Source organism: Pyxicephalus adspersus, chromosome 6 (assembly GCF_032062135.1).
Source record: "Pyxicephalus adspersus chromosome 6, UCB_Pads_2.0, whole genome shotgun sequence".
NCBI lineage: Eukaryota > Metazoa > Chordata > Amphibia > Anura > Pyxicephalidae > Pyxicephalus > Pyxicephalus adspersus.
In genome coordinates, this window is record NC_092863.1 from 107,971,889 (window position 1) to 107,988,424 (window position 16,536).

A 16,536-nucleotide genomic window follows, 5' to 3' on the forward strand; every position below is an offset into this window, starting at 1 on the left:
GCTCATCCCAATTCTCTACGAGTGCTATCTAGGATTAAATTACACCTCTGGGTGCTATCTAGGATGTAGGCTAACCTCCAGGTGCTATCCAAGATCTAGATTCTCCTCCGTGCTCTATCTAGGATGTAGGTTCACCTTCGGGTGCTATCTAAGATGTAGATTCTCCTCCGTGTGCTATCTAGGATGTAGGTTCCCCTCTGGGTGCTATCTAGGATGTAGGTTCCCCTCCGGGTGCTATCTAGGATGTAAGTTCACCTCCGGGTGCTGTCTAGGATGTAGATTCACCTCCGGGTGCTATCTAGGATGTAGGCTAACCTCTGGGTGCTATCTTAGATTTGGGTTCATCTCCGGGTGCTATCTAGGATTTAGGTTCACCCCTGGGTGCTATATAGAAAACAGTTCCACCTCGGGGTTCTATTTAGGATGTATTCCTATTTAATGTACAGCGCTGCGTAATATGTTGGCGCTATATAAATCCTGTTTAATAATTAATAATAATAATGTAGGTTTACCTCTGGGGGCTAATTAGGATGTAGGCTAACCTCCGGTTGCTATCTAAGATGTAGATTCTCCTTCGTGTGCTATCTAGGATGTAGGTTCCCCTCTGGGTGCTATCTAGGATGTAGGTTCATCTCCGGGTGCTATCTAGGATGTAAGTTCACCTCCAGGTGCTATCTAGGATGTAGATTCTCCTCCGGGTGCCCTCTAGGATGTAGGCTATCCTCTGGGTGCTATCTAGGATGTAAGTTCATCCCCGGGTGCTATCTAGGATGTAGGTTCACCTTCAGGTGCTATTTAGGATGGAGGTTTACCTCCGCATGCTATCTAGGATGTAGGTTCACCTCCAGGTAATATCTAGGATGTAAGCTCACATCCGGTTGCTATCTAGGATGTAGGTTCACCTTCGAGTTCTATCTACTATAAAGGTTCACCTCCGGGTGCTATCTAGGATGTACGCTAACCTCCGGGTGCTATCTAGAATATAGGCTCACCTCTGGGTGCTATCTAGGATAAAGGTTCACCTCAGGTTGCTATCTAGCATAAAAGTTCACCTCCGGGGGTTCTCTAGGATGTAGGCTAACCTGCGGGTGCTATCTAGGATGTAGGTTCACCTTCGGGTGCTGTCTAGGGGAAAGGTCAATGTCTGGGTGCTATCTAGGATGTAGGTTCACTTACGGGTGCTATCTAGGACATAAGTTTACCTCTGGGTGTTATATAGGATGTAGGTTTCTCTACGGGTGCTATCTATGACATAGTTTCACCCGTGGGGGCTATCTAGAATTAAATTACACCTCCTAGTGCTATCTTGGATGTAGGCTAACCTCCAAGTGCTATCTATAATGTAGGTTCACCTCCGGGTGCTATCTAGGATGTAGGCTAAACTCTGGGTTCTATCCAAGGTGTAGGTTCATCTGCGGGTACTATCTAGGATGTAGGTTCACCCCAGTGTGCTATCTAGGATACAGGTCCACCTCTGGGTGCTATCTAGGATAAAGGTTCACCCACAGGTGCTATCTAGGATGTAGGCTAACCTCTGGGTGTTATCTAGGATGTAGGTTCACCTCCAGGGTGCTATGTAGGATGTAGGTTCACCTCCGGGTGCTATCTAGGATACAGGTCCACCTCTGGGTGCTATCTAGGATAAAGGTTCACCTCACGGTGCAATCTGAAATGTAGGTTCAGCCTACAGGTTCTATCTAGGATAAATGTTTACCTCTGGGGGCTATCTAGGATGTAGGCTAACCTCCGGTTGCTATCTAGGATATAAGTTCACCTCCGGGTGCTATCTAGGGTGTAGATTCACCTCTGGGTGCTATCTAGGATGTGGGTCCACCTCTGGGTGCTCTCTAGGATACAAGTCCACCTCTGGGTGCTCTCTAGGATACAGGTTCACCTCAGGGTGCTATCTAGAATGTAGGTTCACCTCCAGGTTCTATCTAGGATATAAGTTCACCTCCGGGTCCTCTAGGATGTAGGCTAACCTTTGGATGTTATCTAAGATGTAGGTTCATCACTGGGTGCCATCTAGGATGTAGGCTGACCTCTGGGTGCTACCTAAGATGTAGGTTAATCTCCGGGTGCTATCTAGGATGCAGGTTCAACCCTGGGTGCTATCTAGGATACAGGTCCACCTTTAAATGCCATCTAGGATAATGGTTTACCTCCAGGTGCTATATAGGATGTAGCCTAACCTCTGGGTGCTATTTAGGATGTAGGTTCACTTCCGGGTGCTATCTAGGATGTAGGTTCACCTTCGGGTGCTATTTAGGATGTAGGTTCACCTTCGGGTGCTATCTAGGATGTCGGTTCACCCCCGGGTGCTATCCAGGATGATGGTTCACCCCCGGGTGCTATCTAGCATGTCGGTTTACCTCTGGGCTCCATCTAGGGTAAAGGTTCATCTCCGCGTGTTATCTAGGATGTAGGCTAACCTCTGGGTGCTATCTAGGATGTAGTTCATCCCCGAGTGCTATCTAGGATGTAGGTTCACCTTCGGGTGCTATTTAGGATGTAGGTTCACCTTCGGGTGCTATTTAGGATGTAGGTTCACCTTCGGGTGCTATCTAGGATGTTGGTTCACCCCCGGGTGCTATCTAGGATGTCGATTCACCCCCGGGTGCTATCTAGGATGTGGGTTTTCCTCTGGGTTCCATCTAGGGTAAAGGTTTACCTCCACGTGTTATCTAGGATGTAGGCTAACCTCTGGGTGCTATCTAGGATTTAGGCTTACCTCCAGGTGCTATCTAGGATGTATGTTCACAGATACCATTTTCCCCTGATTGCCACTGTTCTCCTACACATACCTAGAAAATTTGGTGGTTCTAACATGTATAGGGGCTTTGCTATTAATGTATAAAATTGACCTATTGACTATAATAGAATTTGAGAATTTGGTTTGCCGAAATTTCGCGGACCCATCGGAAGTTCGAGAAAATTTTTGCAAGATTGTCAGAGGCCTTCTCGCTCATCCCTTTTCTCTATGAGTGCTATCTAGGACTTGGGTTTACCCGTTGGTGCTATCTAGGATTAAATTACACCTCTGGGTGCTATCTAGGATGTAGACTACCCTCCAGGTGCTATCTAGGATGTAGATTCTCCTCTGTGTGCTATCTAGGATGAAGGCTGACCTCTGGGTGCTTTCAAAGATGTAGGTTCATCTCCTGGTGCTATATAGGATGTAGGCTAACTTCTGGGTGCTATCTAGGATGTAGGCTTACCTCCTGGGTGTTATGTAGGATGTAGGTTCACCTCCGGGTGCTATGTAGGATGTAGGCTAACCTCTAGGTGCTATCTAGGATGTAGGTTCACCTCTGAGTTCTATCTACTTTAAAGGTTTACCTCCGGGTGCTATCTAGGATGTACGCCAACCTCCGGTGCTATCTAGAATATAGGTTCACCTCCGGGTGCTATCTAGCATGTAGGTTCACCTCCTGGAGCTATTTAGGATGTAGGTTCACCTCCGGGAGCTATTTAGGATGTAGGTTCACCTCCGGGAGCTATCTAGGATGTAGGTTAACCTTCGGAAGCTATCTAGGATGTAAGTTCACCTCCAGGAGCTATCTGGGATGTAGGTTCACCTCCGGGAGCTATCTAGGATGTAAGTTCACCTCCGGGTGTTATGTAGGTTTATCTCTGGGTGCTATGTAAGTTTACCTCTGGGTGCTATGTAAGTTTTCCTCTGGGTGCTATGTAGGTTTACCTCTGGGTGCTATCTAGGTTTAACTCTGGGTACTATGTAAGTTTACCTCTGGGTGCTATGTAGGATAAAGGGTCACCTCAGGTTGCTATGTAGCATGTAGATCCACCTCCAGGTGCTATCACCCTTTAGATAGGCTGACAGGTGACACCATGGACTTTCAGAATTTTGTTACCAAGCAAGCAAACTGCTGTTACAGGGAATTACCCTACCAATGCCCCTGACTGGGCAGCTCCCGGGGTGTGTTCAGGGTGTCTGTATGTGTGTGGACACCATTATACATGAATAAGTGTGGTCTCCTGAATGACACGGAGTAACCTGCCCTACCACGGCCTCGCTTTCCTCAGTGTTGCCACCTTTCCCTCCCCCTAGTGCCCCAGTGTTTTCATATTGGTAGTTCAATATGACTTGCGCTTTCCTATGAGCTCATACAGGAAGTTCACACAATGTGTGGCCTCTTCCCTGTGGTTTCCGTTTTTCTGCCACGAGTTGGGGTCTCACCTTCTGTTTGTGGTTGCTGAATACTGCTCCAGTCTGCTATGATGGTTTACTGGTAAATGTTGGTAGAATGACGGCTTTTCTTGTTCCTTCTATGGCCTGATGCTTTTTCTGTGTTATAGGTATAATAAATATCAAATGTCAATGATCAGCTTCCAATACAGCACAGGAGGGGCAACAGCAACGCAAAGAAGGGAGATCACAGACCATCGCTCTATTTTGTCCTTGTCACTAGTGGTACTGTACACTAATATGAGGGGGTAACTGCAACCCACTCAGATGGCACAGGTAGTCAAGATCCTCCAGCATAGGACAGGTAGTCCAGATCGTCCAGGATGGCACAAGTGGTCCAGATCTTCCGGGGAAAGCACGGGTAGTCCGGATCCTTCATCATGACACAGGCGGTTGGGATCCTCCAGGATGGCACAGGTATTCCGGATAACCCAGCATGGCACAGGTAGTCCAGATCCTCCAGAATGGCACAGGAAGTCAAGATCCTCCAGCATAGCACAGGTAGTCCAGATCATCCAGGATGGCACAGGCGGTCCAGATCCTCCAGGGAAAGCACGGGTAGTCCAGATCCTCCATGAGGACACAGGTGGTCGGGATCCTCCAGGATGGCAAAGGCAGCCCAGATCCTCCAGGATGAAACAGGCAGTTCTGATCTAGGATGGCACAGGTAGTCTAGATCCTCTGGGATGGCACAGTTAGTCCAGATCTCCAGAATTGCACAGGTAGTCCAGATCCGCCAGGATGGCACAGGTTGTCCAGATCTTCCGGGTAACACAGGTAGTCCAGATCATTCAGGATGACACAGGTAGTCTAGATCCTCCAGGATGGCACAGGTGGTCCATATCCTCCAGGATGGCATAGGCGGTTAAGATTCTTGAGGATGGCACAGATAGTCTGGATAATTCAGGATTGCACAGGTAGTCCAGTTCCTCTGGGATGGCATAGGTAGTCCAGATCATCCAGGATGGCAAAGGTGGTCCAGATCCTCTGGGATGGCACAGTAATCCATATCCTTCAGGATGGCACAGGTAGTCTAATCAATATCCTCCGGGATAGCACAGTTAGTCCAGATCCTCCGGGATAGCGTAGGAAGTCCAGATCCTCCAGGGTGAAAAAGGCAGTCCTGATCTAGGATGACACAGGGGGTCCAGATTCTTCAGGATGGCACAGGCGGTTTAGATCCTACAGGATTGCACAGGTAGTCTGGATCACACAGGATGGCACAGGTAGTCCAGATCATCCAGGATGGCACAGGCAGTGCAGATCCTTCAGGATAGCATGGGTAGTCCAGATCCTCCAGGATGGCACAGGCGGTCCAGATTCTCCAGGATAGCAAAGGTAGTCCAGATTGTCAAGGATGGCACAGGTAATCCGGATCCTCCAGAATAGCACAGGTAGTCTAGATCCTCCAGAATGGTAAAGGTATTCCACATCCTCCAGGATGGCACAGTTAGTCCAGATCTTATGGGTTGGAACAAGTAGTTCAGATACTCTAGAATGGCACAGGTAGTCCAGATCCTCCAGGATGTCACAGGCAGTCCAGATCCTCCAGGATCGCACAGGTAGCCTGGATCATCAAGGATGGCACAGGTAGACCATATCCCCTGGGATGGCACAGGTAGTCCAGATCCTCCAGGATGGTAAAGGTATTCCACATCCTCCAGGATGGCACAGTTAGTCCAGATCCTATGGGTTGGAACAAGTAGTTCAGATACTCTAGGTTGGGACAGGTAGTCCAGATCCTCCAGGATAGCACAGGTAGCCTAGATCATCTAGGATGGCACAGGTAGTCCTTATCCTTTGGGATGACACAGTTAGTCCAGTTCCTCTGGGATTGCACAGTTACTCTAGATCCTCCAAAATGGCACAAGTTGTCAAGGTCCTCCAGGATGGCACAGGCAGTCCAGATCATTCAGGTTGGCACAGCTAGTCCAGATCCTCTAGGATCACACAGGTAGTACAGATCATCCAGGATGGCAGAGGTAGTTGATATCCCCTGGGATAGCACAGATAGTCCAGATCTTCCAGCACAGCACAGGTAGTCCAGTTTCTCTGGGATGGCACAGTTAGTCCAGATCCTCCAGTATGACACAGGTAGTCCAGATCCTCCAGGATGCCACAGGTATTCCAGATCTTCCAAAATGGCACAGAAAGTCCAGATCATTCAGGATGGCACAGCTTGTTCAGCTCCACTGGGATGGCATTGGTAGTCCAGATTGTCCCGGATGACACAAGTAGTCCAGATCCTCCAATCTGGCAAAGGTAGTCCAGATCCTCCAAGCTGGCAAAGGTAGTCCAGATCCTCCAGCACAGCCCAGGTAGTCCAGATCCTCCAGGATGGCACAGACAGTTCAGATCATTCAGGTTGGCACAGGCAGTCCAGATCCTCAGGGACAGCAGAGGTAGTCCAGATTATCAGGGATGGCACAGGTAGTCCAGATAATCCAGGATAGCACAGGTAGTAAAGATCATCCAGGACGGCACAGGTAGTCCATATCCACCGGGATAGAACAAGTAGTCCAGATCCTCCAGGATGGCACAAGTAGTCCAGATATTCCGGGATGGCACAGGTGATCCAGATCATTCAGGGTGGCACAGCTAGTCCAGATCCTCCAGGATGGCACAGGAAGTCAAGATCCTTCGGGTTGGCACAAGTTGTTCAGATACTCCAGAATAGCACAGTTTGTCCAGATGTCCTGGGATGGTATAGGTAGTCCAGATCTTCCAGGATGGCACAGGTAGTCCACATCCTCCGGTGGGCACAAGTAGTCCAGATCCTCTGGGATGGTAAAGGTATTACAGATCCTCCAGAATGGCACAAGTTGTCAAGATCCTCAAGGATTGCACAGGCAGTCCAGATCTTCCAGGATGGAAAGGGTAGTACAGATCCTTTGGGTTGGCACAGCTAGTCCAGACCCTCTAGGATGGCACAGGTAGTCCTGATCATGCAGGATGGCACAAAAAGTCCTAAATCTCCAGGATTGCACAGGTAGTCCAGGTCCTCCAGGATGGCACAGGTGGTCCAGATCCCTAAGAATGGCACAGGTTGTCCAGATCCCCCAGGAATGCACAGGTCATCCAGGTCCCCCAGGATGGCACAGGCAATCCAGATCATCTAGGTTGGCACAGGCAGTCAAGATCCTCCGGGTTGGCACAGGGAGTCCAGATTCTCAGGGATGGGACAGGTAATCCATATAATTCAGGTTGGCACAGGTAATCCATATAATTCAGGTTGGCACAGGTAGTCCATATCCACCGGGATAGAACAAGTAGTCCTGATCCTCCAGGATGGCACAGGTGGTCCAGATCTTCCGGGATGGCACAGGTGATCCAGATCATTCAGGGTGGCACAGCTAGTCCAGATCCTCCAGGATGGCACAGTAAGTCAAGATCCTTCAGGTTGGAACAAGTAGTTCAGATACTCCAGGATAGCACACTTTGTCCAGATCGACTGGGATGGTACAGGTAGTCCAGATCCTCCAGAATGGCACAAGTAGTCCACATCCTCCGGTGGGCACAGGTAGTGCGGATTATCTGGGATGGTAAAGGTAGACCAGATTCCCCAGAATGGCACAGGTAATCAAGATCCTCCTGGATGGCACAGGTATTACAGATCCTCCAGAATGGCACAAGTTGTCCAGATCTTCCAGGATGGCACAGGCAGTCCAGATATTCCAGGATGGAAAGGGTAGTCCAGATCCTTTGGGTTGGCACAGCTAGTCCCGACCCTCTGGGATGGCACAGGTAGTCCAGATCATCCAGGATGGCACAAGTAGTCCTAATTCTCCAGGATTGCACAGGTAGTCAATATCCTCCAGGATGGCACAGGTCATCCAGGTCCCCCAGGATGGCACAGGCAATCCAGATCATCCAGGTTGGCACAGGTAGTCCAGATTCTCAGGGATGGCACAGATAATCCATATAATCCAGGATGGCACAGGTAGTCCATATGCACCGGGATTGCACAGGTAGTCCAGATCCTCCACGATGGCACAGGTAGTCCAGATCCTACGGGATAGCACAGGTGATCCAGATCATTCAGGATGGTACAGGTGGTCCTGATCCTCCAGGATGTCACAGGCAGTCAGAGATCGTCCAGGATAGCACAGGTAATCTGGATGATCTAGAATGGCACAGGTAGTCCAGATCCTCCGGGATGGCACAGGTAATCCAGATCCTCTGGAATGGTAAAGGAAGTCCAGATCCCCTAGGAATGAACAGGTAGTCCAGATCCTCTTGAATGGCACAAGTTGTCCAGGTCCTCCAGCATGGCACAGGCAGTCTAAATCTTCCGGGATGGCACAGGTAGTCTAGATCATTCAGGTTGGCACAGCTAGACCAGATCCTTTGGGATTGCACAGGTAGTCCAAATCCTCTGGAATGGAAATGTTGTCCAGATCCTTTGGGATGGCACAGTTAGTCCAAATCCTCCGGGATGGCACAGGCAGTCCAGATATGCCAGAATGGCACAAGTTGTTCAGGTCCTCCATGATGACACAGGTAGTCCAGATCTTCCAGAATGGCACAGGTAGTCGAGTTCAATCAGGATGGCACAGATATCCAGATCCTCCAGGATGGCAAAAGCAGTCCAGATCCTCCAGGATGGCACAGGCAGTCAAGATCCCCCCAGATGGCAAAAGAGGTCCAAATCCTCAAGAATGGTAGAGGAAGAGGTACTGGAATCCTGGAAGAGGTACTCCAAATCCACCAGGATGGCACAGGTGGACCAGATCCTCCAGGATAACACAGGTAGTTCAGATTCCCCATTACAGCACGAGTAGGCAAGATCGTCCAGGGTAGCACAGGCAGTCCAGATCCTCCAGGATAGCACAGGTAGTCTTGATCACCCAAGATGGCACAGGTAGTCCAGATTCTCCCTGATGGCACAGGTAGTCCAGATCCTCCAGTATAGAAAAGGAAATCCAGGTTCTTCAAGATGGCACAGGGAGTCCAGGTCCTCCACGATAGCACAAGTAGTCTGAATCCTTTAGCATAGCACAGGTAGTCCAGATCCTCCAGGATTGCCCAGGTAGTCCAGATCCTCCAGGATGGGACAGGGAGTCCAGATCCTCCAGGAAGACACAGGCAGTTCAGATCCCCCAGCATGGCACCGGGAGTCCAGATCCTCCAGGATGGCACAAGGAGTCCAGATCCTCCAGCATAGCATAGGTAGTTTATATCGTCCAGGATGACAAAGGTAGTCCAGGTCCTCCAGGACAGCACAGGTGGTCCAGATCCTCAAGGATGGCAAAGGCGGTTCAAATCCTCCAGGAGGGCATAGGCGGTCAAAATCCTCCAGTATAGCACAGGTAGTCCAGATCCTCTGGGATGTCACAGAAAGTCCAGATCCTCCGGGATGGCACAGGTAGTTCAGATACTCCAGGATGGCACAGGCAGTCCAGAACTTCTGGGATGTTACAGGTAATCTGGATTATCCAGAATATCACAGGTAGTCCAGATCTTCCAGGAAAGCACAGGTAGTCCGGATAATCGAGGATGGCACAGGTAGTCCAGATCTTACGGGATAGCACAGGTAGCCCAGATCCTCTGGTATGGTAAAGGTAGTTCAGATCCTCCAGGAAGGCACAAGTAGTCCATATGCTCCGGGATGGCACGGGTAGTCAAGATCGTCCAGGATGGCACAGGTAGTCCATATCCTCTGGGATAACACAGGTAGACCAGATCCTCCAGGATGACACAAGTAGTCCAGATCCTCCAGGATGACATCGGTAGTCCAGATCCTCCAGAAAAGCACAGGTAGTCAAGATCCTCCAGGATGGCACTGGTGGTCCAGTTCCCCTGAGATGACACAGTTATTCCAGATCCCCAGAAAGGCACTGGTAGTTCAGATCCCCCACGATGGCACAGGCAATCTAGATCTTCCAGGATGGCACAGGTAGTCCAGATCCTCAGGGATGGCACAGGTAGTCCAGATAATCCAGGATGGCACAGGTAGTCCATATAAACCGGAAAAGCACAGGTACTCCAGATCCGCCAGGATGGCACAGGTAGTCTAGATCTTCGGGATGACACAGGTGATCCAGATCATTCAGGATGGCACAGCTAGTCCAGATCCTCCAGGTTGGCACAAGAAGTCCAGCTCCTACAGTTTGGCACAAGTAGTTAAGATACTCCAGGATGGCGCAGGTAGTCCTGATCCTCCAGTATGGCACAGTTTGTCCGGATCTCCTGGGATGGCACAGGCAGTCCAGATCATCCAGATTGGCACAGGCAGTCCAGATCCTCAGGGACAGCGGAGGTAGTCCAGATTCTCAGGGATGGCACAGGCAGTCCAGATAATCCAGGATGGCACAGGTAGTCCAGATCATCCAGGACGGCACAGGTAGTCCATATTCACCGGGATAGAACAAGTAGTCCAGATCCTCCAGGATGGCACAGGTAGTCCAGATATTCTGGGATGGCACAGGTGATTCAGATCATTCAGGGTTGGAACAAGTAGTTCAGATACTCCAGGATAGCACACTTTGTCCAGATCTCCTGGGATGGTACAGGTAGTCCGAGTCCTCCAGGATGGCACAGGTAGTCCACATCCTCCGGTGGGCACAGGTAGTCCAGATCATCTGGGATGGTAAAGGTAGTCCAGATCCCCCAGAATGGCACAGGTAATCAAGATCCTCTTGGATGGCACAGGTAATCCAGATCCTCCTGGATGGCAGAAGAAGTCCAGATCCTTTGGCATGGTAAAGGTAATGCATATCCTGCGGGATGGCACAGTTATTCCAGATCCTCCGGGATGGCACAGTTAGTCCAGGTCCCCCAGAATGGCACAAGTTGTCCAGGTCCTCCAGGATGGCACAGGCAGTCAAGATTTCCAGGATGGTACAGGTAGTCCAGGTCATTCAGGTTTGAACAGCTAGTCCAGATCCTCTGGGATGGCACAGGTAGTCCATATCATCCAGGATGGCACAGGTAGTCCATATCTCTTGGGATGGCACAGGTAGTCCAGATCCTCCAGGATGACACAAGCAGTCCTGATCCTCCTGGATTGCACAGGTAGTCCAGATCCTTCAGCACAGCACAGATAGTCCAGATTTTCCAGGATGGCACAGGTGGTCCAGATCATTCAGGTTGGCACAGGTAGTCCAGATTCTTTGTATGGCACAGGTAGTCCAGATCCTCCAGGATGACACAAGTAGTCCTCCAGGTTTGCACAGGAAGTCTAGGTCCTCCAGGATGGCACAGGTAGTCCAGATCCTCCGGGATGTCACAGTTAGTCCATATCCTACAGAATGGCACAGGTAGTCCAAATCCTCCAGGATGTCACAGGGAGTCCAGATTTTCCAGGATTGCACAGGTGGTCCAGATCCTCCAGCATAGCACAGGTCACAGGTAGTAAAGATCCTCAAGGATTGCGCAGATGGTTTGGATCCTCCAAAATTGCACAGGTAGTCAAGATCCCCCCGGATGGCAAAGGAGGTCTATATCCTCCAGGATGGCACAGGTGGACCAGATCCTCCAGGCCAGCACAGGTAGTTCAGATTCTCCATTACAGCACAAGTAGGCAAGATCGTCCAGGATTGCACAGGCAGTCCAGATCCTCCAGGATAGCACAGATAGCCTTGATCTCCCAGGATGGCACACGTTGTCCAGATTCTCCCAGATTGAACAGGTAGTCCAGATCCTCCAGTATAGAAAAGGGAGTCCAGGTCCTCCAGGATGGCACAGAGAGTCCAGGTCCTCCAGGATGGCACAGGGAGTCCAGAACTTCCAGGATGGTACAGGCAGTTAAGATCTTCCAGGATGGCACAGGCAGTCCAGATCATCAGGTTTGCACAGCTAGTCCAGGTCCTCCAGGATGGCACAGAGAGTCCAGGTCCTCCAGGATGGCACAGGGAGTCCAGATCCTCCAGGATGACACAAGTAGTCCTTATCCTCTTGGATTGCATAGGTAGTCCAGATCCTTCAGCACAACACAGCTAGTTCAGATCCTCCGGGATGGCACAGGTAGTCCAGTTCTTCTGGGATGGCACAGTTAGTCCAGATCCCACAGAATGGTACAGGTAGCCCAAATCTTCCAGTATGGCACAGGTAGTCCAGATAATCCAGAATAGCACAGGTAGTCCTTATCCACTGTAATAGCACAGGTAGTCCAGATTCTCCAGGCTGGCACAGGAAGTCCAGATCTTCCGGGATGGAACAGGTAGTCCAGATCCTCCAGGATGCCACAGGAATTCCAGATCCTATGGGTTGGCGCAAGTAGTTTAGATACTCCAGGATGGCAAAGGTAGTCCATATCCTCCAGGATGGCACAGGTGGTCCAGATCCTCCAGGATGTCACAGGCAGTCCAGATCCTCCAGGATAGCCCAGGTAGTCCAAATCATCTAGGATGGCACAGGTAGTCCAGATCCTCCGGGATGGCACAGGTAGTCCAGATCCTCTGGAATGGTAAAGGAAGTCCATCTCCTCCAGGAATGAACAGGTAGTCCAGATCATCTTGAATGGCACAAGTTGTCAGGGTCCTCCAGCATGGCACAGGCAGTCCAGATCTTCCGGGATGGCACAGGTAGTCCAGATCATTCAGGTTGGCACAGCTAGTCCAGATCCTTTGGAATGGCACAGGTAGTCCAGATCCTCTGGAATGGTAAAGGTTGTCCAGATCCTTCGGGATGGCACAGTTAGTCCAAATCCTCTGGGATGGCACAGGCAGTCCAGATCTGCCAAAATGGCACAAGTTGTTCAGGTCCTCCATGATGGCACAGGTAGTCCATATCTTCCAGAATGGCACAGGTAGTCGAGTTCATTCAGGATGGCACAGATATCCAGATCCTCCAGGATGGCAAAAGCAGTCCAGATCCTCCAGGATGGCACAGGCAGTCCAGACCTTCCAGGATGGCATAGGTAGTCCAGATCATTCAGGTTGGCACAGCTAGTCCATATCCTCCGGGATAGTACAGGCGATTCAGATTCTCCGTGATGGCACAGGTGCTCCAGATCCTCTCAGGGGGCACATATAATCCTGATACCCCAGAATGGCACAGGTAGTCAAGATCCTCCAGGATGGCACAAGAGGTCCAGATCCTCCGAGAGGGCACAGTTACTCCAGATCCTCCAGAATGGCACAGGTAGTCCAGATCCTTCAGCACATCACAGGTAGTCCAGATCCTCCAGGATGGCACAGGTGATCCACATCCTCCGAGATGGCACAGTTAGTCCAGATCCCCCAGAATGGCACAGGTAGTCCAAATCTTTCAGGATTGCATATGTAGTCCACATTTTTCAGGTTTTCACAGCTAGTCCAGATTTTCTGGGATGGCACAGGTAGTCCAGATAGTCCAGGATCCCACAGGTAGTCCATTTCCTCCGGGATGGCACAGGTGATCCAGTTTTTCCAGGATAGCACAGTTGGTCCAGATCCCCCAGAATTTGCACAGGTAGTCCAGATCCTCCAGGATGGCACATGTAGTCCAGATCCTTCAGCACAGCACAGGTAGTCCAGATCCTCCAGGATGGTCCAGATCCTCCGAGAGGGCAGAATTAGTTCAGATCCCCCAGAATGGCACAGGTGTTTCAGGTCCTCCAGGATGGCAGGAGTCCTCCAGATCCTCTGGGATGGCACAGAATGTCCAGTTCCTCCAAGAGGGCACAGTTAGTCCAGATTCTCCAAAATGGTACAGATAGTCCAGATCCTTCAGCACAGGTAGTCCAGATCCTTCAGGATGGCACAGGTGGTCCAGATCCTCCATGAGGGCACAGTTATTCCAGATCCCCTAGAATGGCACAGATAGTCCAGATCCTTCAGGATTGCAAAAGTAGTAGAGATTCCCCAGGATGGCACAGGCAATCCAGATCATACAGGTTGGCACAGGTAGTCCAGATAATCCTGGATGGTACAGGTAGTCCATATCCACCAGAATAGCACATGTAGTTCAGATCCTCCAGGATGGCACAGGTAGTCCAGATCTTCCGTGAAAGCACAGGTGATGCAGATCATTCAGAATGGCACAGCTAGATCAGAACCCCCTGGATGGAACAGGTAGTCCAGATCCTCCAGGATGGCACAAGAAGTCCAGATCCTACGGGTTGGTACAAGTAGTTCAGTTACTCCAGTATAGCACAGTTTGTCCATATCTTCTGGGATGGTACAGGTAGTCCAGATCCTCTAGGATGTCACAGGCAGTCCAGATCCTCCAGGATCGCACAGGTAGTCCGGATCATCAAGGATGGCACATGTAGACCATATCCCCTGGGATGGTACAGGTAGTCCAGATCCTCCAGGATGGTAAAGGTATTCCAGATCCTCCAGGAAGGCACAGTTAGTCCAGATCCTATGGGTTGGAACAAGTAGTTCAGAGACTCCGGGATGGCACAGGTAGTCCAGATCCTCCAGGATGGCACAGTTTTTCCATATCACCTGGGATGGTACAGGTAGTCCAGATCCTCCAGGATTTCACAGGCAGTCCAGATCCTCCAGGATAGCACAGGTAGCCTGGATCATCTAAGATCGCACACATAGTCCATATCCTCCGGGATGGCACAGTTAGTCCAGTTCTTCTGGGTTTGCACAGTTAGTCCAGATCCTCCAAAATGGCACAAGTTGTCAAGGTCCTCCAAAATGGCACAGCTAGTCCAGATCCTCTAGGATCGCACAGGTAGTCCAGATCATCCAGGATGGCAGATGTAGTCCATATCCCCTGGGATGGCACAGATAGTCCAAATCTTCAAGCACACCACAGGTAGTCCAGTTCCCCTGGGATGGCACAGTTAGTCCAGATCCTCCAGAATGACACAGGTAGTCCAGATCTTCCAGAATGGCACAGAAAGTCCAGATCATTCAGGATGGCACAGCTTGTTCAGATCCTCTGGGATGACACAGGAAGCCCAGATCCTCCTGGATGGCACAGGCAGTCCATATCTTCCGGGATGGCACAGGTGATCCAGATTAGTCATTGTGACACAGCTAGTCCAGATCCTCCAGGATGGCACAGAAAGTCAAGATCCTTCGGGTTGGCACAAGTAGTTTAGATACTCCAGGATAGCACAGTTTGTCCAAATATCCTGGGATGCTACAGGTAGTCCAGATCCTCCAGGATGGCACAGGTAGTCCACATCCCCTGGTGGGTACAGGTAGTCCAGATCATCTGGGATGGTAAAGGTAGACCAAATCCCCCAGAATGGCACAGGTAATCAATATCCTCCGGGATGGCACAGGTATTACAGATCCTCCAGAATGGCACAAGTTGTCCAGATCCTCCAGGATGGCACAGGCAGTCTAGATCTTCCAGTATGGAAAGGGTAGTCCAGATACTTTGGGTTGGCAAAGCTAGTCCAGACCCTCTGGTATGGCAAAGGTAGTCCAGATCGTTCAGGATGGCACAAGCAGTCCTAATTCTCCAGGATTGCACAGGTAGTCCAGATCCTCCAGGATGGCACAGGTAGTCCAGATCCCTCAGGATGGCACAGGTTGTCCAGATCCTCCAGGATTGCACAGGTCATCCAGGTCCCCCAGGATGGCACAAGCAATCCAGATCATAAAGGTTGGCACAGCTAGTCCAGATCCTCCAGGATAGCACAGGAAGTCAAGATCCTTCGGGTTGGCACAAGTAGTTTAGATACTCCAGGATAGCACAGTTTCTCCAGATGTCCTGGGATGGTACAGGTAGTCCAGATCCTCCAGGATGGCACAGGTAGTCAACATCCTCCGGTGGGCACAGGTAGTCCACATCCTCTGGGATGGTAAAGGTAGTCCAGATCCTCAAGAATGGCACAGGTACTCCAGATCCTCCTGGATGGCACAGTTATTACATATCCTCCAGAATGGCACAAGTTGTCCAGATTCTCACGGATGGTACAGGCAGTCCAGATCTTCCAGGATGGAAAGGGTAGTCCAGATCCTTTGAGTTGGCACAGCTAGTCCCGACCCTCTGGGATGGCACAGGTAGTCCTGATCATCCAGGATGGCACAAATAGTCCTAATTCTCCAGGATTACACAGGTAGTCCAGATCCTCCAGGATGGCACAGGTGGTCCAGATTCCTCAGAATGGCACAGGTTGTCCCGATCCTCCAGGAATGCACTGGTCGTCCAGGTCCCCCAGGATGTCACAGGCAATCCAGATCATCTAGGTTGGCACAGGCAGTCCAGATCCTCCGGGATGGCACAGGTAGTCCAGATTATCAGGGATGGCACAGGTAATCCATATAATTCAGATTGGCACAGGTAGTCCATATCCACCGGGATAGAACAAGTAGTCCCGATCCTCCAGGATGGCACAGGTAGTCCAGATCTTCTGGGATGGCACAGGTAGTCCAGATCATTCAGGTCGGCACAGCTAGTCCAGATCCTCCGGGATGGCACAGGTCATCCAGAAC